The sequence below is a fragment of the Pleurodeles waltl genome, chromosome 6, assembly GCF_031143425.1.
Source record: "Pleurodeles waltl isolate 20211129_DDA chromosome 6, aPleWal1.hap1.20221129, whole genome shotgun sequence".
In the NCBI taxonomy this organism is placed as follows: Eukaryota; Metazoa; Chordata; class Amphibia; order Caudata; family Salamandridae; genus Pleurodeles; species Pleurodeles waltl.
In genome coordinates this window covers 106,096,220-106,117,414 of record NC_090445.1, presented here as the reverse complement: position 1 = coordinate 106,117,414, position 21,195 = coordinate 106,096,220, and positions in this window count along the sequence as shown.

Below are 21,195 nucleotides of genomic sequence, written 5' to 3'. Positions count from 1 at the left end.
TTACATCAACACCAGAAGGAACGATTCGGTTGGCTAAGTCAGGATTCAGCCGTTTAAGTTTGTCAGAAATCTGCTTAGCTGCAGGGACTCCTGGCTGTTTCACCAAAAATAGGTGCACTTGCAATTCCCATGGAAATATGTTCAGCCAAGCGTATTTTTAAAAATGCTGCGAGAGGGATAACAGGGCACATTACCAGCCAATAAACAGAGACGTGCTGAGAGAGCTCTATGGATGTCTTACTACTGAGATTGTGGTGCACACATCAAAGCCAGCGGTGCAGTGAAACAGCTCTGAACATGTGTGACAGAAATTCAATATATTTAGTTCTGGGAAAAGAAATACTTTTACTACAGGAAACCATAGTCAAGGAGAGGTGAAGGTGGCGGAAAGGGAAAAAGAGGCGGAGTCATGAGCAGTGACGTTTACGGCCATCAGTTTACAGTCTGCCAATACAAGAGTGCAGCAGTCGTAGTGCATAAAAAGTAAGTATGGGACTTGTGATCCTGAGTAAAATGGAGGCAGAATCATTGAGGATGGAGTGCAGACAGATATGAATTTATATTGCACTGACTACCCCAGGCGAGGCGTTGAATGTAGCGAAAAAGAAGCAGGAGTGGCTTGCGGTGCTAAATGGGGATTGGGCAAAACGTGCATGGGACGTGGGGCCGCAGTGTGGCGGGGGAATTAATAAAAAAAAAAAGAAAAAACTTACCTCATTTATTGCCGCCATCACCTTCGTGCTGCTCCTCTCTTACGCAGACAGGAGGTCAATCCTGATGCTGCTCAGAACAGTGTTAGGATTGGCTCAGAGCGCCCGGGCAGGGCGCTCCCAAGCAGACTGGGAGCCTGTGCATGCTCTCTCCAGCCCGGCAGCACAGTGCCAGACTGGAGAGAGCCTACTCCGCATGTGTGTTTGGATGGCACAACATAACAGCCAAACATACATGCGCAGTGAGGGGGAGTACTGTGCAATCCCCCTCAGTGCTTGTCACAGCCTGTGGCCCGCCCCTTTTACCAAAAAGCAATAATAAACATAGTTTATAGTTGTTTTTTGATAAAAGGTTTGCAGCTGCTGCTGCTGACGGGGAGCAAAGATCCTTCGCTCTAGCGGAGGAGCCGCGCCTGAAAAGAAGACACTATTCTGTAACTAATTTTGTTCACCTTCTGAGTGCACTGTACAATAAATCCAACACGGGCATCAGTGTGGGTTTATTGTGCTGAAAAGTTTGATACCAAACTTTCTAGATTTCGATGAAACCATCATGGAGCTGTGGATTTAATTATAGTAAAATCGCTGACGTGGTTAATGCATTTGAAGGAGAGGTACCCTTGAGGTCATAAGTCCCAATCCTAGCAAAATAGCTCAGAAGGTAATATGTCCATTGCACACATTTACATATAAATGCAAGAAATAAGCCTGACTGTTGAGCTTTAACTGAAAATGTTATTATTATGATTGACATAGTTTATATGGTTGATTAAAAAAGTACAATCGAGTTTAGCAGTAATTAAAACTCACAATTAAGTGCCTGAACAGAAACAGTTAACTTTCTATTCCCTGCAATATAAATGGCCATTATTAGTATAATTAAACAGTTAGACCTGCATAAATTAAATCCTTTGCAATTAATGTTCATGTTACGGTTCTCCATTATCTAAATCCACGAAACAAGCATACCTTTCTGCCACTCATTCTGCTACTAATATCTCAGCATTCATTTGCTTCAATGTGTGTCAGAGCTTGAGAAAGCAAAGACACGATGGACCTTTGCCCTGCTGGGATGCTGAGTCTGGTGGGAGGTGTGCAGAGGTTGAGGTTCAGTGGAGTTCCCTTCCACTTGACATATGCTGGCTGCCAGGACACTTTGACCCAATGAATTACTGATTGTTTCAGAAGTGAAGTATGTGGGCTACAGCTCTGCATGGCCCTGATCTACTCTGATTGCCCCATGGACCCTGGTAGCAGCATGGCGCACCAGGGCAGGCAGTGGGGCACTGGTGGGTCAATCCTGGCAACTCCTGTACCTCTTGTGATCCTCTGCTCAAAACCATGCAAACAGGATTTGCTTGAGTTCTTCCTTAATTTCAGCACTGAATATAATGTAAAATATTTGTTTCAATACATTACAACATTGTATTGTGCTACAAATGGCTCTGTGTTTATTGTGCCCATCACCGGATGTAGATACCCGCCTTTTCTTCTGGGGCACAGTGAAAAACGAACAGAAGGTGAGTGAATCACCCTTCTGCGCTATGATACGGCCATCCCCGGCAGCTGAGACCCTCGGAGTGAATTAATTAATGTAAAAGTCAGGAATCGGTCTGTTGTGCCAGTGTTGGATTTATTGTACAGTGTACCCAGAGGGCATCTTAGAGATGTCCCCTGTATTTTAGCCAAACATTTAGTGTAAGACTGACCAGTCTGTGCCAGCCTGCCACTAAAAGACTGGTTTCTGACCTCATGGGGTGAGAGCATTTGTGCTCTCTGAGACCAGAAAAAAAGCCTGCTCTGTGTGGATATGCTTCACACCTCCGCCCTGCAGGAACTGTAACACTTGGTGGTGAGCCTCAAAGGCTCAGGCCTCCTGTTACAGTGCCCCAGGGCACCCCAGCTAGTTGAGATGCCTTCCCCCCACAGACAAAGCCCCACATTTGGCGGCAAGTCCGGAGGGGGAATTAGGTAAAACAAGGAGGAGTGACAACTCCAGCTAGGACCACCCCTAAGGTGTCCAGAGCTGAAGTGACCCCTTCCCTGTAGAATGCTCCATCTTGGGTTGGAGGAGGACAGGGACTGATATGGTTAGGAGTGTGCCCCCTTCCCCAAAGAGAGTAGGCACAGGAAATGTGTAGCCACCCTCAGGGCAGTAGGTATTGGCTACTGTCCTCTCACCTCTGTAACACCCCCAAATCTAGTATTTAGGGGCACCCCTGAACCTAGCTCGTCAGATTCCTGGTGACCTCAAGAAGACAACAAGAACAAAGAAGAAGGACTGCCAGCAGAGAAGACTGAAGACACCAACTGATTTGGCCCCAACCCTATTAACCTGTCTCCAGCTTCCGAAGCCCTGATAGAAAAAGGTGACAAATCCTGCAGGACCAGTGACCTCTTAAAAGCCCCAAGAGAACTGCCTGCCCACCAGAGGACCAAGGTCTCCCGAGGACAGTGGCCCTGTCCACAAAGAAACTCCAGCAAAGGACTCCAGAACCGCCCTGGATCCGTGAGCCCTGCCCACTCTGCACCCGACACCAACTGCCGGGGTCCAGATGGCCCAACGATCTAGAACAGGTCCCCAGGTGATTCCAATCTAGTGTCTACCCTGGGTTGACCCCTCCTGAACAATACAACGACGCCTACAGGCCAAATCCAGAGGCCCCCCCTGCCCGTGAAGAATCCAGATCAAGATACCCAGTGCCAAAAGGGACCCTGCACCCACAGCTCACTGGCCTTGGGGAACCCAACATACAGTGCAGCAACGTGCAGCAGGCGGCCCTCCTCTTTGTCCAGCCTGTGGTTTCCCTGAATCGACCTCCTGGACCCAGCTTGCAGCCTACTTCTGACCCCGAGGGTCCCCCTGTTGAAAAGCACTGGGATCCCGATGCTGAGTTTGCACCGTGCATCCGGCCAACCTGTGCCGCTGAGGATGTGTGTTTGGTGGTGATGATAGCGCGTCCAGTCCTGCTAAATTACTTATACTTGGACACGCCGGAGGTCGGTGAACCTTTTGACCGGGTTGGGTTCTCCTAATCCAAAGAATTGTCGGATCCCTCAAATCAATAATCAATAACCATTTATAATCAATAACCAATACTTGATTAGTAATCAATCAACAACTTAATTAAACAGAAAATCAGTAATTAGACACACCATGACCTTTCAGTCATGAATAACCACACCTGTTTATTAAAAGTTAATGAGTTTATTTCCCAATATTAACAAAGCTAATACAATATAAGTAAGTCTCAAAATCAAATGATATACGTATACGAACATTACTAGCTGTCCATAGTGACGGAAGAAACGCAATCTATGCAAGATTTGGATTATAATGCACTCGGTTACAGCAATGCAAATCACTAATAAGAGTAACTGAATTTGACTAATTGCATACATCGGTCAGCATAACAAGATTTCAATTTAGCATGGTGCATCAAATGAATACCTCAACTAACCTCTGATTAGCATTGGCATGTGGGGCTTCATGCAAAACGAATTTAGTCAACACAAATTTAGGAAAAAACTTCTAGCTTGGGCTCTTTCAAAATAAGCAGTTGGTACCTAAGAAGGAAAATACAATGAATAATACATTTATCCTTTCATAATTAACAAATACAATCAGCATTCAAGGTAAGTCTTCGTCTTTCAGGAACCAGTTCGGTCAGCATGGGGCAGATTTCAAAGGGGCAAAGTTTAAGTCAAGTTTTCCTTGCGGCAGCAAGGAAAATGGGGCAAAAGTTATCGTATGGGCAAGACGGGGTAAAGTTAAACTTAAAGTCTCTAGGGTGAGAATTCTTTAAAGTCTCTCTCTCTGGGATAGAGAAAAAGCATCAAAGTGACATTTAAAATGGCGTCTTGAATCTGGCTTCAAAATGGCATCAAAGAAAATGGCTGGCTTCTCTTTGTCCGGTGAGTTTAATTAAGAAAACGTTCCAAGTTCTTCAGGGTCTTCCATTGGAGGGTCCATGGGGTAGTTTCTCTGTGACCAATGAATAGTGTCTTTCTCTTAGTACTCATTTATGCATAAGGTGTCCTTGGAGTTTTGGAACACAAGTTGCAACAAAGTTTGCCAATTATTTCTGTATCAGTGTCTTTATTGTCTGCACCTGCAGAAACTGACCTTGCTTCAAAGGGGATGAAACTTGCCTAGCACCAAACCTTGAGATAAGTGTATTAGTCATTCTACTGGAAAAATACAGCTTTAAAATATAAGACATGTCTTTATTAATACAAGTGAAAACTACGCACTTAAAATTGAGACCGGGCGACTAGGACAAAGCCTCTGCTAAATTTAAGCTAAGCATATAACAGTTTTAACGAGAAAATCATAAAATACATCTGCAGTTATGACGGATTACTACATTGTCGATTCTTCATGAGTAATCAAGCCCGTTTATACTAATTGGCGAACTACCTCGAGGGCACATTTTCTACATACATTATTTTTCTTTGCTAAAACACACATTGCATATTACGATTTTGTTACATGATATATGAATGTTTGTTGGCCTTTCTTTTTCTGCTTCATCATTGACCTGTGCCCCCCCCCCCATGGCTCACCTAAACCCCCCCAGGTCTGCCCTCCGAAAATGCGGGTACTTACCCGATGGCAGATCTATTTCCGAGTGCCCCCGGTCTCCATAGGATCCTATTTTAAATCTTGCAGCAACTTTTACCTTTGCACCCGACCGGCCCGTGTTGCTGGTGGTCAGTGGTTTAAATGGAAAAATAGAAGTGCAGGTACTCTGTAATAGAGTACCTGCTTGTTTCTGAGAAGTGCCGGTACTCTCCAATTAAAAGTATTACGTTTTTCTTGAGATATGCTGGTACTCTCCCTCTCAAAATAAAAAAGTGCCGGTACTCAGTACCGGAGAGTACCGGCCCATTTAAAGCACTGCTGGTGGTAGGTATTTGGGGTTAACTTCAACCCCATACTGTGGACATCCTAACGCTCGGAGACTTGAACTGTAAGTCTTGTACTTACCTCGAAAATTTACTAAATTTTCTTCCCCCCTAGAACTGTGTTTGAAAATTGCACTGTCAACTTTTATAACAGATTATTGCAATTTAATTGAAACAAAGTGGTGTTGATACATATTCTTGCTACTTACTTGTAAATATATTTACTTGCAATAAGAATCTTGTGGTTCTAAAAATAAAGTAACAAAATATAATTTTGCTATTTAAGAACAATAAGCATGGAGTTAGTCATTGAGTGTGTGTTTCATTTATTGACTATGTTTGTGTGCAAAAAATGCTTTGCACTACCCTCTGATAAGCTTAACTGCACGACCACACTACTGCTCGACCACACTACCACAAAAGAGAGCATTAGTATTATCTACTTTAGCGTCTCTTAAGTCTCCGGGGAACCCATGGACGCGTACACACTATGGGGCTCATTATGACCCTGGCGGTGAGTGGTAATGTAGCAGCAATACCTCCAACAGGCTGGAGGTTCATACCGTCACATTATGAGAATGGCGGGTTGGCTGCAGCCAACCTGCCACTTCTCCACTCATACTGCCATGGCGGTATCAGCTGCCAGGTCGGAGATGTCTATCTCCAGTCCGGCGGCCGCCAAAGTACCGGCGGCGGCATTATGAGCCTGCCGACCACCATGGTTTTTGTGGCGTTAGCAACGCCACAAAAACCATGGCGGTAGGCCCTACTGATGACAGGGAATTCCTTTCATGTCACCAGTAGGAGGCTCCACCATCCTGACACCCTCCACCCCCATACATCCAAACTACCCCCACCCCTCCGATCCTTACACTCACCCCACTACCCCCACTCATCCTCACACTCATCCTCCCACCCCGTCAGATCCTCACACGCCCCCACCCCCTCAGGTCCTCACACCCACCCCTCCAGCCCCCATACACACACACACCCGCAGACACGCACCACACATACTCCCAATCACTCACACTGGCATACACGCATTCATACATGCATACTTCCAGACATGCTCACACACATTCTTACGATCACACATGCAGACATGTACTCACTTCACCATTCTTAAACGCATTCACTCACACGCATACAACCACGCAAACAACACAACACACACAGACGCATTCACACACACATTCAGACATTCATGCACACACTCAAACACACACACAACACCCCCACTCCCCTCCCTTGTCGGAAGCCCGACTTACCTTGTGCGAGGAGGTCTTCCGGCAAGTAAGCTGGCACTGCTACCGCCAGCAGCACGCCGCCAGCAGAACACCGCCAGGCCGTATTACTGGACATAATACGGCTGGCGGCATTCTACTGGTGTGGCGGTGCTGGTGGTAGCAGTGCAAGCTTACCACTGTCTGCCAGTATGATCACTGCCAGATTTCTTCCCTTCTTGTGGCGGAGGTCTGGCAGTGATCATAATATGGCGGACAGATGGTAGCCGCGGTGATGGTATGTTGGCGGCCATCACCGCCAATGTTATAATGACGGCCTATATCTCATTTTGAAATTGTATATACAGAGCCAGCTTCCTACAGTCCCCATATGCAAAAACTTGGACATACACACCCTGCATGTATCTACACAACAGCACACAGATGGGTATTATGCTCTCTTCCCAAAACTGCTCACTAGACTCCATATGGAGTCAAAAGAAAATTCTCACTCAGTACACTCAAAATAATCTACAGGTGGATAATTTAAACTTCCCAACCTTTCTTGCAATAATAAGCATTCAGCATGTGACAACCATTAATAAAAACTGCAGTTCCCAAACAAGTGAAGTCAAGTTACAAGGGAATTTACTATCCGGACACATATATTACCAATAAGATGTATGTGGTACATTTTAACATGCAAGAATCACCAAATTGTCCCTTAACCTAATGAACCCTCACATTTTGAGGGGAAACAAGGCTTATTTTTTGACAGAAGTACATAGAATAATACAAAGCCAATGAATGTCAAATAATCCAGCTGATTAAATAGTATACTCTTGAAAAACACAGTCTCAGTTCTATGTCCATTGTCCCTCTTTTTTAAGCACTGACTGACTCATGCCAGAGAGGAAAAATCCTATTTACCTGGTGCAGCACATTTTAACAAGATCTCTGTTAATTTCCTTGATCAAAGAGCTAGCAGGAGCTACACCATCTTTGGTCACTGCGCTGGGAGCCATAAAATATGCAGAATGCCTTTGATCAGCACTCTTAGAGACCACACGCTTTCCTCCTAAGACTCAATCAGGTTTCATGCCAGGGTTCTTGCTTGTCATGATGCACAAGCAGGCACAGAGCTTGTGCCTCTCTACAGTGACTGGGCTTGTGAGTAACATATGAGCCCAGCACTCATGATACTTGAATTCAAATGGAGAGAAGTGCAACTATTGCAGTACACTAACACCAACTGAGCACACAGAACCCTCCAAAGGTATAGACTAGCCTATGGGGTAGTCACCTTTGCTTCTCATTATTTTCACCACTGAAGGTATAACTGCTTGAATCTCCATGGGTCATTTCAGAGTTATGCTTAGCGTAAAGGAGGTGTCCTGCCTCTCCCCACTGTCCCTATTGGTCAGGAAAACTATTGCCAGCGTTGTTAAGTTCTTCCCTCAGCAAAAATGATCCCCCTTTTTCTTGTATCCACGTTGGTTGCAGCTGCATCCTCACTCCTGGTAGCTCTTGCGGAGGCTGTTCTTAGAACTAGCTTCTTCAGGTTTAATTGCCACTCAAGATGGTGGCAGCAAATCCTTGTGAGGTCAGCACTCTAGTGTTTCTACCTTAGTCTTGTGCTGAAGCTTCCCTCCAGCTGTTTCTCTCTGGGAGCCCTGCACTTCAACTGTCATCCTGAGGAGAATGAGCAGTGTTCAAAGGGAATTCTTCCAGTTTGGAGTAATTAATTATTTTTCTTGTTAGGGTGTGCACACCAGCTACTTTTTCCCTTTTGAAGAAGCTGAATGTTTTCCTTTTTCCAACAACTGGCTATCGGCTTTCTGAGGAGAATTTGTTTCGGCTTAACAGAACTTCAAGCAACTGCAGTAAGGAATCCTTTTGTATGATTTCCAGACTTGCCAATATATGTACATATATATTCCAGAACTCTTTGCTTTGCAGACTTCTCAGTCTTAGAGACAAACCTCAGTGTTCAGACTAATTCCTAGAGACTGTGATTGAGAAAACTGAAAATTGAGAAGGAGTTTTCGTTTCCTGTAAAAGATATTAGTAGTTTGTATATTTGTGAACTTTTGAACTGTTCTCCAGAGAACCTTGGAGACCTCTGACACTTGGAGAAAAGAAGATATTAAGTTAACATTGTTCTCTTAGAGAGAGGCTAGTCTCTCAAAAGATCCAGGTTGGAGAATTATAGAATTGGGTGAATGTCAATGGCTGAACAGTTGAATGCGCAGTAGGAACATACTTATCTATGCTTTTATCACCGACTGCAGGTCCTTCCTTTAAAGAAATCCCAATAAGAAGAAGGGTGCAGGTTTTCAGAGACACACACTGAATATCCTATCTTCAAGTGGGAAACACAGGCTGGAACTGGATCTGGAGGCGGTCTCTCTTTTTCTATTCCCATTCCCCTTTCCCCATAGTGGATGCAGGGTTCAGATAATCAGTTAAAGTCTGAGTACACATCAGTTGGAGGGAGTTGGGTAAAAGGCATCTGCTCCTGTGGAAGTTTGATTTAATGGGTAATCTTCTGACACTATTCGACTGTCTACACAGTGCTGTATGTTACAGTACGACAGTGTCATCTCTTTTCACTTTTGTCTTCTGTGTGGCACCATGTCCTTGTCACCTTGCTGCCACAGTGACAAATGTTCTAGATGAGGTCATACGATTTAAAGGGATCTCAGCATATGCTGCTACCTTTGGAAGTACATACTTGTTCAATTAATTGATGTTCTGACCACATTACTTTAATTTGATAACGAGACAAAATTCCTAAAAGGGTCTTATGCATTAAAAACTCCTGTGATGTGAGAAAGAACCGACCCAGGGCGGAATTCTTGCAGAATGTCGCACTAATGGAATTAATGGTCGATCCGAGAGTAATCTATAATGTGGTTCCAAAATCTTTGTCTCATATTTGTGGCCATGTATCACTCTACAGTCTAGTGATATTCAACTGAAGGGTTGTTGGGGGAAATGAAATAGACATTTTAGGGCTGTAGATGGATCTAGGAAAGCTGTGTGTCAGAAAATAATCCAGAAATATTGGATTGGGTGCAGCAGTATGATGTGCATATGGTGATGAACCCTAGGTCTGATTAACAGGTTTTAATGATACAAAGCAACAAAGAGCTAAAAGATTTGATATTTGGAGGGTGTGTTCACAAAGCAGAATTAAAGGAAGGTGCAAATCCTTTAAGGATTGCATGAGCCAAGGTTCCCATTGTGGTCAAGTTTGAAGGCAGGAAAATGTTGGATGACATGAAAAAGGGTATCATTGAGGCTGTAGGAGCTTCTGAGTGGCTTTCTGTTGTGGTAATTGCAAAAAAGGGGGATGGCTGTTTAAGCTTTTGAGTCAACTTGAATCAGTGCATGGCATTGAACAGTTTTCCTCTTCCAAGTATATCTAACATGGTGCTACTACTTAACGATGCAAAATATTTCCCTATGTTAGATTGGAAAGCTGCGTATTATCAGATTAAATTACACCCTACGTCTAAAAACCTGACTGCCTTCATCACATTGCAAGGTTGGCCAGATTAGCTTCTCATCTACAAGAGTTTCACTACAGAGTGGAATTTGTAGCAGGGTGGAGAAATGTTCAAGCTGGTAGTATGTCTTGATTACTGTTAGATCTAGAAAATGTTGAAGGTGGATCATGCAAACCCAGGGAGATGGAGCGTGTGGTGGCAAGAATGCATTGGCTGGAGCAAGTGATGCCATGACAGGGAAAAGGCTGTGCAACCAGACACTGTAGTTTAAGATTTGGTGAGCATGGGAAAGGGAATAAAATGTGATGCTTGCATAGTGCAGTTATGTAGAACTCCATGACAAGTTGAGCATGGGTGCAACTGATGCATTTGTCATGAGGGGCGAGAGGTATGTACCTCTGGAAAGTGTAATGAAGAAACTAATTGAACTTTCACATGAGGAACACACTGGGATGTCACTCAAGAAAAGATATATGAAAGATATGTTTTGGTTGCTGTGCATGGATAGTGATGTGAAGGAGTTGGTGGAAGATGTGCATTATGTAGACAAAGCGAGAAGTGTTTGAAAGTTTATGGTGAAGTGATGGGGTCCTTAAGAGATGCTGGATGAGTTTGGAGGGAGGTGTGCATGTATTTCATTGGTCCCATGAAGTATTTTTGGGAATCTGAAAGTTTTGCTTTTGTGGTAGTAGAGGTATTTTCAATGTGGATGGTAGTGGATTTATGAGGAACATTATCTCAGCAAATGTTTCCAAGGTATTCAAGAACATTTTCATGAGAGAGGGGTCCCCCGGATCATCATAACTGACAATGGAACACAACTTGCATGCACAAAGATGCAAGGATTTTTCAAAGGTTATGGAATAAAATAGATTCGCACATCCATATATAATCACCCAGGCAACAGCATTGTTGAATGAGCAAACCAAGTTGTCAATGAGATAATACAACTAGCAGTGAATGGCAGTAAGAATGTAAGGCAGACTGTCAAGGAAATGGATTGGGTGTACACCCCAACCTTGAATGGGTCTATGGGCAAATCACCTTTTGTGAGTTTGAGGGGAAGAACTTTAAAACAAAATAATCTCTGCAGTGGATGACGGAGAGTAATAGTGTGAGAAAGTGAAAAGACGTTCCAAGAGGGGATAGGATTGTGGTTGGTGATTACATGAAAATCAAACTGGGAAGAAGAAATGATGGTGTTTAAAAAAAATATATTTCTATTTTATTTTGCCACAAAAACAAACAAGTGAGCCAAACGGGGGCAACAGATGTGCACCCCAGGAAGGGCATAAACATTAAAGACCAATCCTCCTCCCCACCCCATCCCCTAAGTAACATTCAGTCAACACATTGTGAGATATAGGAGACAATGGCAGAGTTTCATATATCAATACGACATGTAAACCCATTACACCACTTATGAGCAATCAACCAATGCAGTCTGGCTCTATATCGCATCTTCTTCTGGTGTTTCCAGGGAATAATATTTAATCCAGCCACACCATACCTTGTGGGATTTCCTGGGACATCCCCTAATGGAGTATGTGACTTTTTATGCTACCATGTAAGCAGTCAGGCCCCTTCTCCATTCCAGGAGCGTAGGGCTACCACTCGCCCTGAGTGTCGAGCTTTATCTCTCTCTGCCACTACCAGGCCGAGGCTACAGAATATTAGTTTAGCCCTGGAAAGATCTACATTGTTGGGGATCCCCAGTATAATCCTCGGCTCAGGTGGGCCCTGCACTTCGAGTATATTACTGAGCTCACCCACTGGCTCAAGTGAGACCTGAGCTTCAAGTATATTACTGAGCTCATCCACTGTTGGCACCCAGTGTGTCTAAATGAATGAGCAGCCCCAGAGTGTTTGAATGAAAGATCCAGTCTCCTCTCCACATTTCATGCATTTCGGGGACACAGCCTTCCCATCTTGTGTAGTCGACATCTATCATAATATGCCAGGTGGAGTACCTTGTGTTGAATTAAATTCAGGTGTGACTCAATTTCCGCCTCTCTCGGGTGCATCAGAGCTGCCTCCCAATCTATATACCCAGGGTATATGGCATGTTGTTATTTAGGGGCAGATTTATGGAAAGAGGTGCTGTAGCGCCACTTTCACTGCACCCCCTAGCGCCCCCCCTGCCGCCACCATGTGTGCGCCGTATTTAAAATATGGTGCACCATGGTGCAAAGTAGGGGGCAATAGCTTTGTTTTTCATGACGCTATTGTTGTACTCTGCAGGAGTAGTGACAAAATATTGGTGCTACTCCTGCAGAGTACATAGGGGCCCATTATAAATAATGGAAGCCCGCTTAAATCTAGGCCTAAGTTTCCAGCCGAACCCCCAACTCCTATTTCGTCTTCCCAACCGAACCAGCAGTGGGGAATGACCAGAGAGTCCCCGTACCAAGTAATCTGCCTGTTTTATGGTATCCACTTCCCCAGCTGGGGCAAGCAAATAGTCCAGTCTACAAAAAACCCTGTGGGCCCTGGAGAATTATGAGAAACGTTTATCAATGGGGAGTTTTCCATGTTAAAAGTCTGATAGACCCAGGGGCATATTTATGAAAAGTAGTGGATCATGTCATGATGTGCCACTTTTCTTGCGCCCCATTGCGCCCCCCTAATGCCACCATGTGTCCGACGTATTTATGATACAGTGCACCTTGGTGCAAGTTAGGTAACTAGTGTAAAAAAAATTGATACTAGTTTGGTGCTATGCAGAATTAGCACCAAAAATGTTGATGCTAGTCCTGCAAAGTGAAGCGAGACCCATTGAAAAAACATGGGTGCGTCATTTTAAAGCCTGCCTTAGGCAGGCGTTAAAAGTGATGCTAAAAATGGTGCAGTGGAATCTTATATATTCCACAGCACCATTTTTCTGGGCCTTCTAATGCCGGAGCACCCCCCTTGCATTTATTATGCCTGGTGCAGGCATAATGTGGTGCAAGGGTTTACAAAATGATGCAATGCGTGCATTGCGCCACTTTGTAAATATGGCGTGGGGGTTTTGCCAACCTAACACCACATTAGCGTAAAGAAATGACACTAATGTGATGCAAGGTGGCGCAAGGGGCTCATAAATATGCCCCCCAGTGTGCTAGCAAAGCGTAAGAGCGATGCGACCTGTGATGCTTGCCCCGATGGTCCGGACCTACCTAAGGCCATAGCCATGAAATCATTGAAATCTCCACCCACTATGTGCAATGAGGAGTTAGCTTCCAGTAGACTCTGTGAGTTTCGCCAGTGTGGATGCCTGGAGGCGCTGAGGGGCATATACACTAATCAGAGTAAACGATCCCAGTACCCTTTCACTCCCACAAATCTACCATAGGGGTCACTCCATTGCTTTACCACCTGATAGGGGGGATTCTTATGATCATAATTACCACCCCCCTTAAGCTAGTGGTATTTCCATTGGGTGCCAGAGTAATGTACGCTCCTCTCCCCAAAAATGTGTCTCCCCAAAAATGTGTCCCCCGAAGGTGTGTTTCCTGTATGAGGATAACATCTGACTGTAGCCTTTTAATATACTGGATCACCAGGCCCCCTTGACTTTGTCGCCCAGTCCATTAACGTTTCATGTCAGAACGGCAAGAGCATTGGTGTCTAAGGGTGGATTACATGCCATGGCACTGAGGCCCATATTTATACTTTTTGACGCTAAACTGCGCTAACGCAGTTTAGCGTCAAAAAATTTTGCGCCGTCTAACGCCATTCTGAAGCGCCATGCGGGCGCCGTATTTATGGAATGGCGTTAGACGGCGCAATCAGACCGGCGCTGCCTGGTGTGCGTGGAAAAAAACCACGTAGACCAGGCAGCTCCGGCGTTGGGAAAAAATGACGTTAGGGCGTCTTAAAATGGCGCAAGTCAGGTTGACGCTAAAAAATCGTCGTAACCCGACTTGCGCCATTTTTTTTCGACGCCCATCCCCCATCAACATGACTCCTATCATTGTAAAGATAGGAGTCATGCCCCCTTGCCCAATGGCCATGCCCAGGGGACTTCTGTCCCCTGGGCATGGTCATTGGGCATAGTGGCATGTAGGGGGGCACAAATCAGGCCCCCCTATGCCAAAAAAAATTATTAAAAAAAAAAAAAATAATACTTACCTGAACTTACCTGAATGTCCCTGGGGTGGGTCCCTCCGTCCTTGGGTGTCCTCCTGGGGTGGGCAAGGGTGGCAGGGGGGGTCCCTGGGGGCAGGGGAGGGCACTCTGGGCTCATTTTGAGCCCACCTGTCCCTTAACGCCATGCCTGACCCAGGCGTTAAAAAGCGGCGCAAATGCGCCGTTTTTGGCCACGCCCACTCCCGGGCGTCATTTTTGCCCGGGAGTATAAATACCACGTAAAGGCCTGGGAGTCATTTTTTAAGACGGGAACGCCTCCCTTGCATATCATTAACGCAAGGAAGGGGTTCACGCTAAAAAATGACGCCCACTCCGGGCACTTTGGCGCCCGAAGCGTCTAACGCCATAGTATAAATATGGCGTTAGTTTGCGTTAGTTTAGCGTCGAATTTGCGTCGAAAAAAACGACGCAAATTCGGCGCAACCAGAGTATAAATACGGCCCTGAGTATTGAAGCATGTTGTGTGGGCTCCCTCTCCAAGTGCTGCGCCTCGACTGATGTGACTGTATCCCTACCTCTTGAATTGGTAAGACCCTAAACCCATATCTCAATCCCCCCACTCCACAAGGTCCCCCACGAGTGTATGATCTCATAACTAAACTAACTACTTGTTAGGGGAAAATGAGGTCTGTAGCCCACCAACCACCCCACAAAATCAATCCCTCACAACAACTGAACACAACCAGAGCCTACTGCTCCTGAGCAGGGTGGCCCACTATACAGTGTGAAAAAAGGGCTTTGTTCAGGAGTTCCACACTCCGATGAGGTTGTTCCACAGCTCATTGGTCTAGGATCAGAACGGCAGTACATTTAAAACACTTCTGCCTATAGTCCTGTCGTTGTGACATCCGAGGTGGAGACCTCAGGGTTCTTTTCCAAATTTGCAGGGGCCACTGCTAGGGGTTGTAAGGAGTCCAACCCAAACTCTTGGTTGTCTCCTATGTAGCCATGTATAGTCTCTTCACCCACTTGTCTTGCCCTATGCTCCTCTTGGTAGTCACTGGCTGATCTCCTTCTGAGTCTTAGAGGATCGCCAGTCTTCTGCCGTCCCACTCACCACGCAGTGGAGTCTCTTTCACTTTCTGTGCCGGCCTTCGGCCTTTCCTCCTGACCCTGCCTAAATGGGATTGCAGTTCGGACCCTTTGTCAAGCTGTCTGATCAACTGGAGGCATTCTTCAATCTACTCCCAAACACCCTCCGGCACCTGAAAGAAGAATAACTCTCCTTGAAACAGGACTTTCAGCTTAGCAGGGAAAATAGCATAAACTACATCTGGAGGCTCCGCAGCTTGGCTTTGACTGAATCAAAGGTGCGTCTCTGAACTTCCCTTGTATAAAGGATTATGGAGTGCTCATAACGAACCTTTTCCATGCGGCGTACTTCCATAAGGATCATGTCACAATCCTGAAACTTCAGTAAGCTTGCTATCACAGGTCTTGGGGGGGGGGGCAGGAAAGGGCCTGTCCACCAGTGCTCTGTTCCCTGTTCTATGACAAAACAGAAGGAGAATTTGTCTTAGGGGAGGGATTTTCACAGCCAAACTTCCAGAATCTGCCCCATGTTGGGGGCCTTGACCCCCTCAGGGAACCCCGCAAACCTCAGATTCTTTCTGCAGGCCCGGTTTTCTGCGTCTTCCATCCTCCACACCACATCCTTGGCCATGGCCCTCACCTCAGTCACTTCCTTCCAGCATCCCTGGACTGTGCGTCTAACTCAGGGATTCTGTTTTCGACTATAGTCACCTTTTCTGCCACATTAAAGAAATCTGGATGCAAAAGAGACACCACCAATCGTACTTCCCCCACTCTCCCTTCCAGGACCTCCTGTGAGGCTTGAATCGCTAGAAGAAGGGTAGCATTATCCAGCATGCTTTGTGTCTAATCCCCAGCTTGTGGGGCCACTACCTTAGTGTACCAGTCCATTTGACCTTGCCGAGAGGGTTTGGGATCTTTGCGCTTGGCCATAGTGATGGATTGCTCACTCTGCTCCAGTGGTATGAGGCCAGAGGGCACTCCAGGTACACCCAAACTGCTGATAGAACAACCACTGGGGTCCGTTGGCTACCACAGCCTCAGTCCACAACAGCAAAAGGTGCAGAGGGGGCCATTTGAGACCTGGGGGCGGTATGAGGCCCACCCAGGGTGTCTAAGGGTCAGCAGCATTGATTCAGTTTCACCATTGAGGCCCCAGGAGCATCTGTCTCATCCAGCTCTGTGTCAATGCAGTCCCAACAGAACGCACAGGAGAGATCACTCCCACAGCATTGCTCACTTTTCCCATGGCCCTCAGATGCAGGAGTATCAGGTGGTCATTACATTCAGTTCACTAGCTGGCCCGGGGTGCCCTCCTTTGGCATGTGGGCAAGAGGAGTCAGTTTCATCCGGCCACCTCTCTTTTTCCTGCAAGTCCCTACTGACTTCGCTGATGCTAGTGCCTCACCTCTGCACCGGCCCAGCACACGTCCAGGGACACAGTTCCACAATCAAAGGGCGAGCGCACTCCCTGGCATATAGCACCGTCTCAGGGTCTCTCACCTCAGTCTTATCTGACCAGAGTCAGTGCAGTGCAGCCACGCAGATGGGCAGAATGTCATAGCTCTGTCCTTCACTCCAGCTCCCGGTGCAGGCCTGGCATTGTATGCAGTGTCCCCATCAGTGTCTGGCTTCAGCCAATTTCTGCAGGGCCTGGTATCAGCACTCCCTCAGACACGGGGCATGGGACGATTTCAGTCCTCACGCAGGCCCATCATGTCAACCGGTCTGCAGCCTCCACAGACCATTCCTGGGAGGGCAAACCACTGGCCTCCTGCCGCATGAATATTTCTAGCCACAGACCAAAGGCCTCACGATGCCTAGCAGTGACCGCTGCAGGCCCCGCCTGGATGGAGGCCTCCGATCACCAAGCGTGGGCCACCACTAGCCCCCGACAGTTTCTGTGGGCACTGGACTCCACCCGCAGCCCATTAGATCTCCCTGGCACCACACTGGTACTCAAATGCATGGAATTGCTCGGTGCTTCAGTCTCTACTTCACCCCCAGGGCAACTCCTCGCCGCTACCTGGGGCCCGTTGATGGTGCCTCCACCTCAGCACAATGCTGTCGCCTCTTCGGCTCCAAGGCATTCGAGCATCGCCAGGATTCTCAACCGGCTACTCCCCACTGGCTGCTCAAGCAACACAGGCTCTACTCACTCGGCCAGGAGGCTCCACCTCAAGCAACATCCAGATAATTCAGCTTTGTCAGCTTGTTGACGATTCTAGGGTTTCCCGTACCATTGAAAATGGGTATGTGCAATCTTTGGGAGCTATATTATGTTGGATGGCAATTATTAAGCAAGATTAAGTGTGGGCTGAGTATGCAGCTCGCTCAAGGAGCATCTGTTGTGATCGCCATCTTGACCACTCCCCCCTGATGGTGTGTTTTTGTCTGACTCCAGGGAGGTGAGACGTGTACATAATTGGCATGCTGTGCTGAAGAATGGTCAGAGAATAAATAAAAGAAGAGTACATCTATATAGTAAAGGGAAGGGTAAAATGGAGAACAAACTAGAAGAAAGATATTTGAACAGGGAAGGTTGCAGTGCTTTTATGTTAATGAATGATTTGTAAATGAATTCTGAACACAAAGATCGGAGAATGCAAGTGGTATCAGCAGCGGTGGCTGCCGCATATGTCAAGTGGGAAGCAGGGATGACAACGGGGGAAACAACATATTTTTTTCAAAAAAAGAAAACACTTACCGTTTCCCTTGTGCCGCCCATCTCCCGCCACCTTCAGCTGCCTCGCTCCTTTTGTGGTGTCCCAGCATTTGCACAGGCTCCACAGCAATCCTGGCAGCCATTTACATGCTAAACATAGCATGTAAGCAGCGTTAGGATTGATCTGAGTCGATCGGGCTACCGCTCAGACACAAGCCTAGGGTCTGTGCTGTTTCTCCAGCCCCGCTGTGTATACAGCCGGGTTGGAGAAACCGAAGTGCGCATGTGTATTTGGCAGGCATCATACGGCTGGCCAAACACTCATGCACACTTAGGGGCATATTTAAGTGCCCCTAGCACCACCGGAGTGTCACTTTTCGTGATGCTCCAGTGGCGCTATGCCCTGCGCTGTATTTACAAGGTGGCATTAAATTACTTTTTATGACTTAACGCCACCTTGTAAATACGGCCCCTTCACATGCAGCACTTTGCGTGGAAGGGGCGTGCAATCGGTGTTGCTGTGGGCGTGCCACAGCAACACCCATTGCATTTTGACACTGCCCCAGATTCACGAGTTTTCGTAAACCTGAGCCAGCGCCAAAATCTAACACCACCCCAGGGGTGGCGTTAGAGTGGCAGAACGAGGAGAAATGCTTTAATTTTGGCTCTTTTTTTGCTCCTTCTATGTGTGCTGCATTTTGCAGCGCACAAAGACCAAATCGCCATTTAAGATTGTTTTTAGTGCAGGAAGGTATTCCTTCCTGCACTAAAACAATCTCCCCCTCAACGCAGCCATCCTTGTACGGTGCAAGGGTGACTGTGTTGGCACACGTCAGCAAATTTAGGGCCCTATTTATACTCTGGTTGCGCCGAATTTGCGTCGTTTTTTTTCGACGCAAATTCGACGCTAAACTAACGCAAACTAACGCCATATTTATACTATGGCGTTAGACGCTTCGGGCGCCAAAGTGCCCGGAGTGGGCGTCATTTTTTAGCGTGAACCCCTTCCTTGCGTTAATGATATGCAAGGGAGGCGTTCCCGTCTTAAAAAATGACTCCCAGGCCTTTACGTGGTATTTATACTCCCGGGCAAAAATGACGCCCGGGAGTGGGCGTGGCCAAAAACGGCGCATTTGCGCCGCTTTTTAACGCCTGGGTCAGGCATGGCGTTAAGGGACAAGTGGGCTCAAAATGAGCCCAGAGTGCCCTCCCCTGCCCCCAGGGACCCCCCCTGCCACCCTTGCCCACCCCAGGAGGACACCCAAGGACGGAGGGACCCACCCCAGGGACATTCAGGTAAGTTCAGGTAAGTATTTTTTTTTTTTTTTTTAATAATTTTTTTTGGCATAGGGGGGCCTGATTTGTGCCCCCCTACATGCCACTATGCCCAATGACCATGCCCAGGGGACAGAAGTCCCCTGGGCATGGCCATTGGGCAAGGGGGCATGACTCCTATCTTTACAATGATAGGAGTCATGTTGATGGGGGATGGGCGTCGAAAAAAAATGGCGCAAGTCGGGTTACGACGATTTTTTAGCGTCAACCTGACTTGCGCCATTTTAAGACGCCCTAACGTCATTTTTTCCCAACGCCGGAGCTGCCTGGTCTACGTGGTTTTTTTCCACGCACACCAGGCAGCGCCGGTCTGATTGCGCCGTCTAACGCCATTCCATAAATACGGCGCCCGCATGGCGCTTCAGAATGGCGTTAGACGGCGCAAAATTTTTTGACGCTAAACTGCGTTAGCGCAGTTTAGCGTCAAAAAGTATAAATATGGGCCTTAGCGTCAGCGCAGGGGGAAACACAGGGGTGCGCCGTATTTAATTACGGCACATCCCTGCCTTGTGAAAATGATGGTGCATGACGCTGCCAAATTTGGCGCAGCCCCGTGCGCTGTCATTTACCATTAAGGGCCGTATTTATACTCTGGTTGCGCCGAATTTGCGTCGTTTTTTTCGACGCAAATTCGACGCTAAACTAACGCAAACTAACGCCATATTTATACTATGGCGTTAGACGCTTCGGGCGCCAAAGTGCCCGGAGTGGGCGTCATTTTTTAGCGTGAACCCCTTCCTTGCGTTAATGATATGCAAGGGAGGCGTTCCCGTCTTAAAAAATGACTCCCAGGCCTTTACGTGGTATTTATACTCCCGGGCAAAAATGACGCCCGGGAGTGGGCGTGGCCAAAAACGGCGCATTTGCGCCGCTTTTTAACACCTGGGTCAGGCATGGCGTTAAGGGACAAGTGGGCTCAAAATGAGCCCAGAGTGCCCTCCCCTGCCCCCAGGGACCCCCCCTGCCACCCTTGCCCACCCCAGGAGGACACCCAAGGACGGAGGGACCCACCCCAGGGACATTCAGGTAAGTTCAGGTAAGTATTTTTTTTAATAATTTTTTTGGGCATAGGGGGGCCTGATTTGTGCCCCCCTACATGCCACTATGCCCAATGACCATGCCCAGGGGACAGAAGTCCCCTGGGCATGGCCATTGGGCAAGGGGGCATGACTCCTATCTTTACAATGATAGGAGTCATGTTGATGGGGGATGGGCGTCGAAAACAAATGGCGCAAGTCGGGTTACGACGATTTTTTAGCGTCAACCTGACTTGCGCCATTTTAAGACGCCCTAACGTCATTTTTTCCCAACGCCGGAGCTGCCTGGTCTACGTGTTTTTTTTCCACGCACACCAGGCAGCGCCGGTCTGATTGCGCCGTCTAACGCCATTCCATAAATACGGCGCCCGCATGGCGCTTCAGAATGGCGTTAGACGGCGCAAAATTTTTTGACGCTAAACTGCGTTAGCGCAGTTTAGCGTCAAAAAGTATAAATATGGGCCTAAATCTGGCCCTGAGTGCACTCACTCCTCCTCCCCCCTCCCAGCTGCTGTGGCCCAGTCCCGCACCTTGCTGTACACTCTGCTGGGTCACTGCGGAGGAGCCGCCCCTGGGTATCAGAGGATATGAAAGAGCTAGGGTCGGGTGATAGAAGAGGGCTGGAAAGAATGATGGATAACA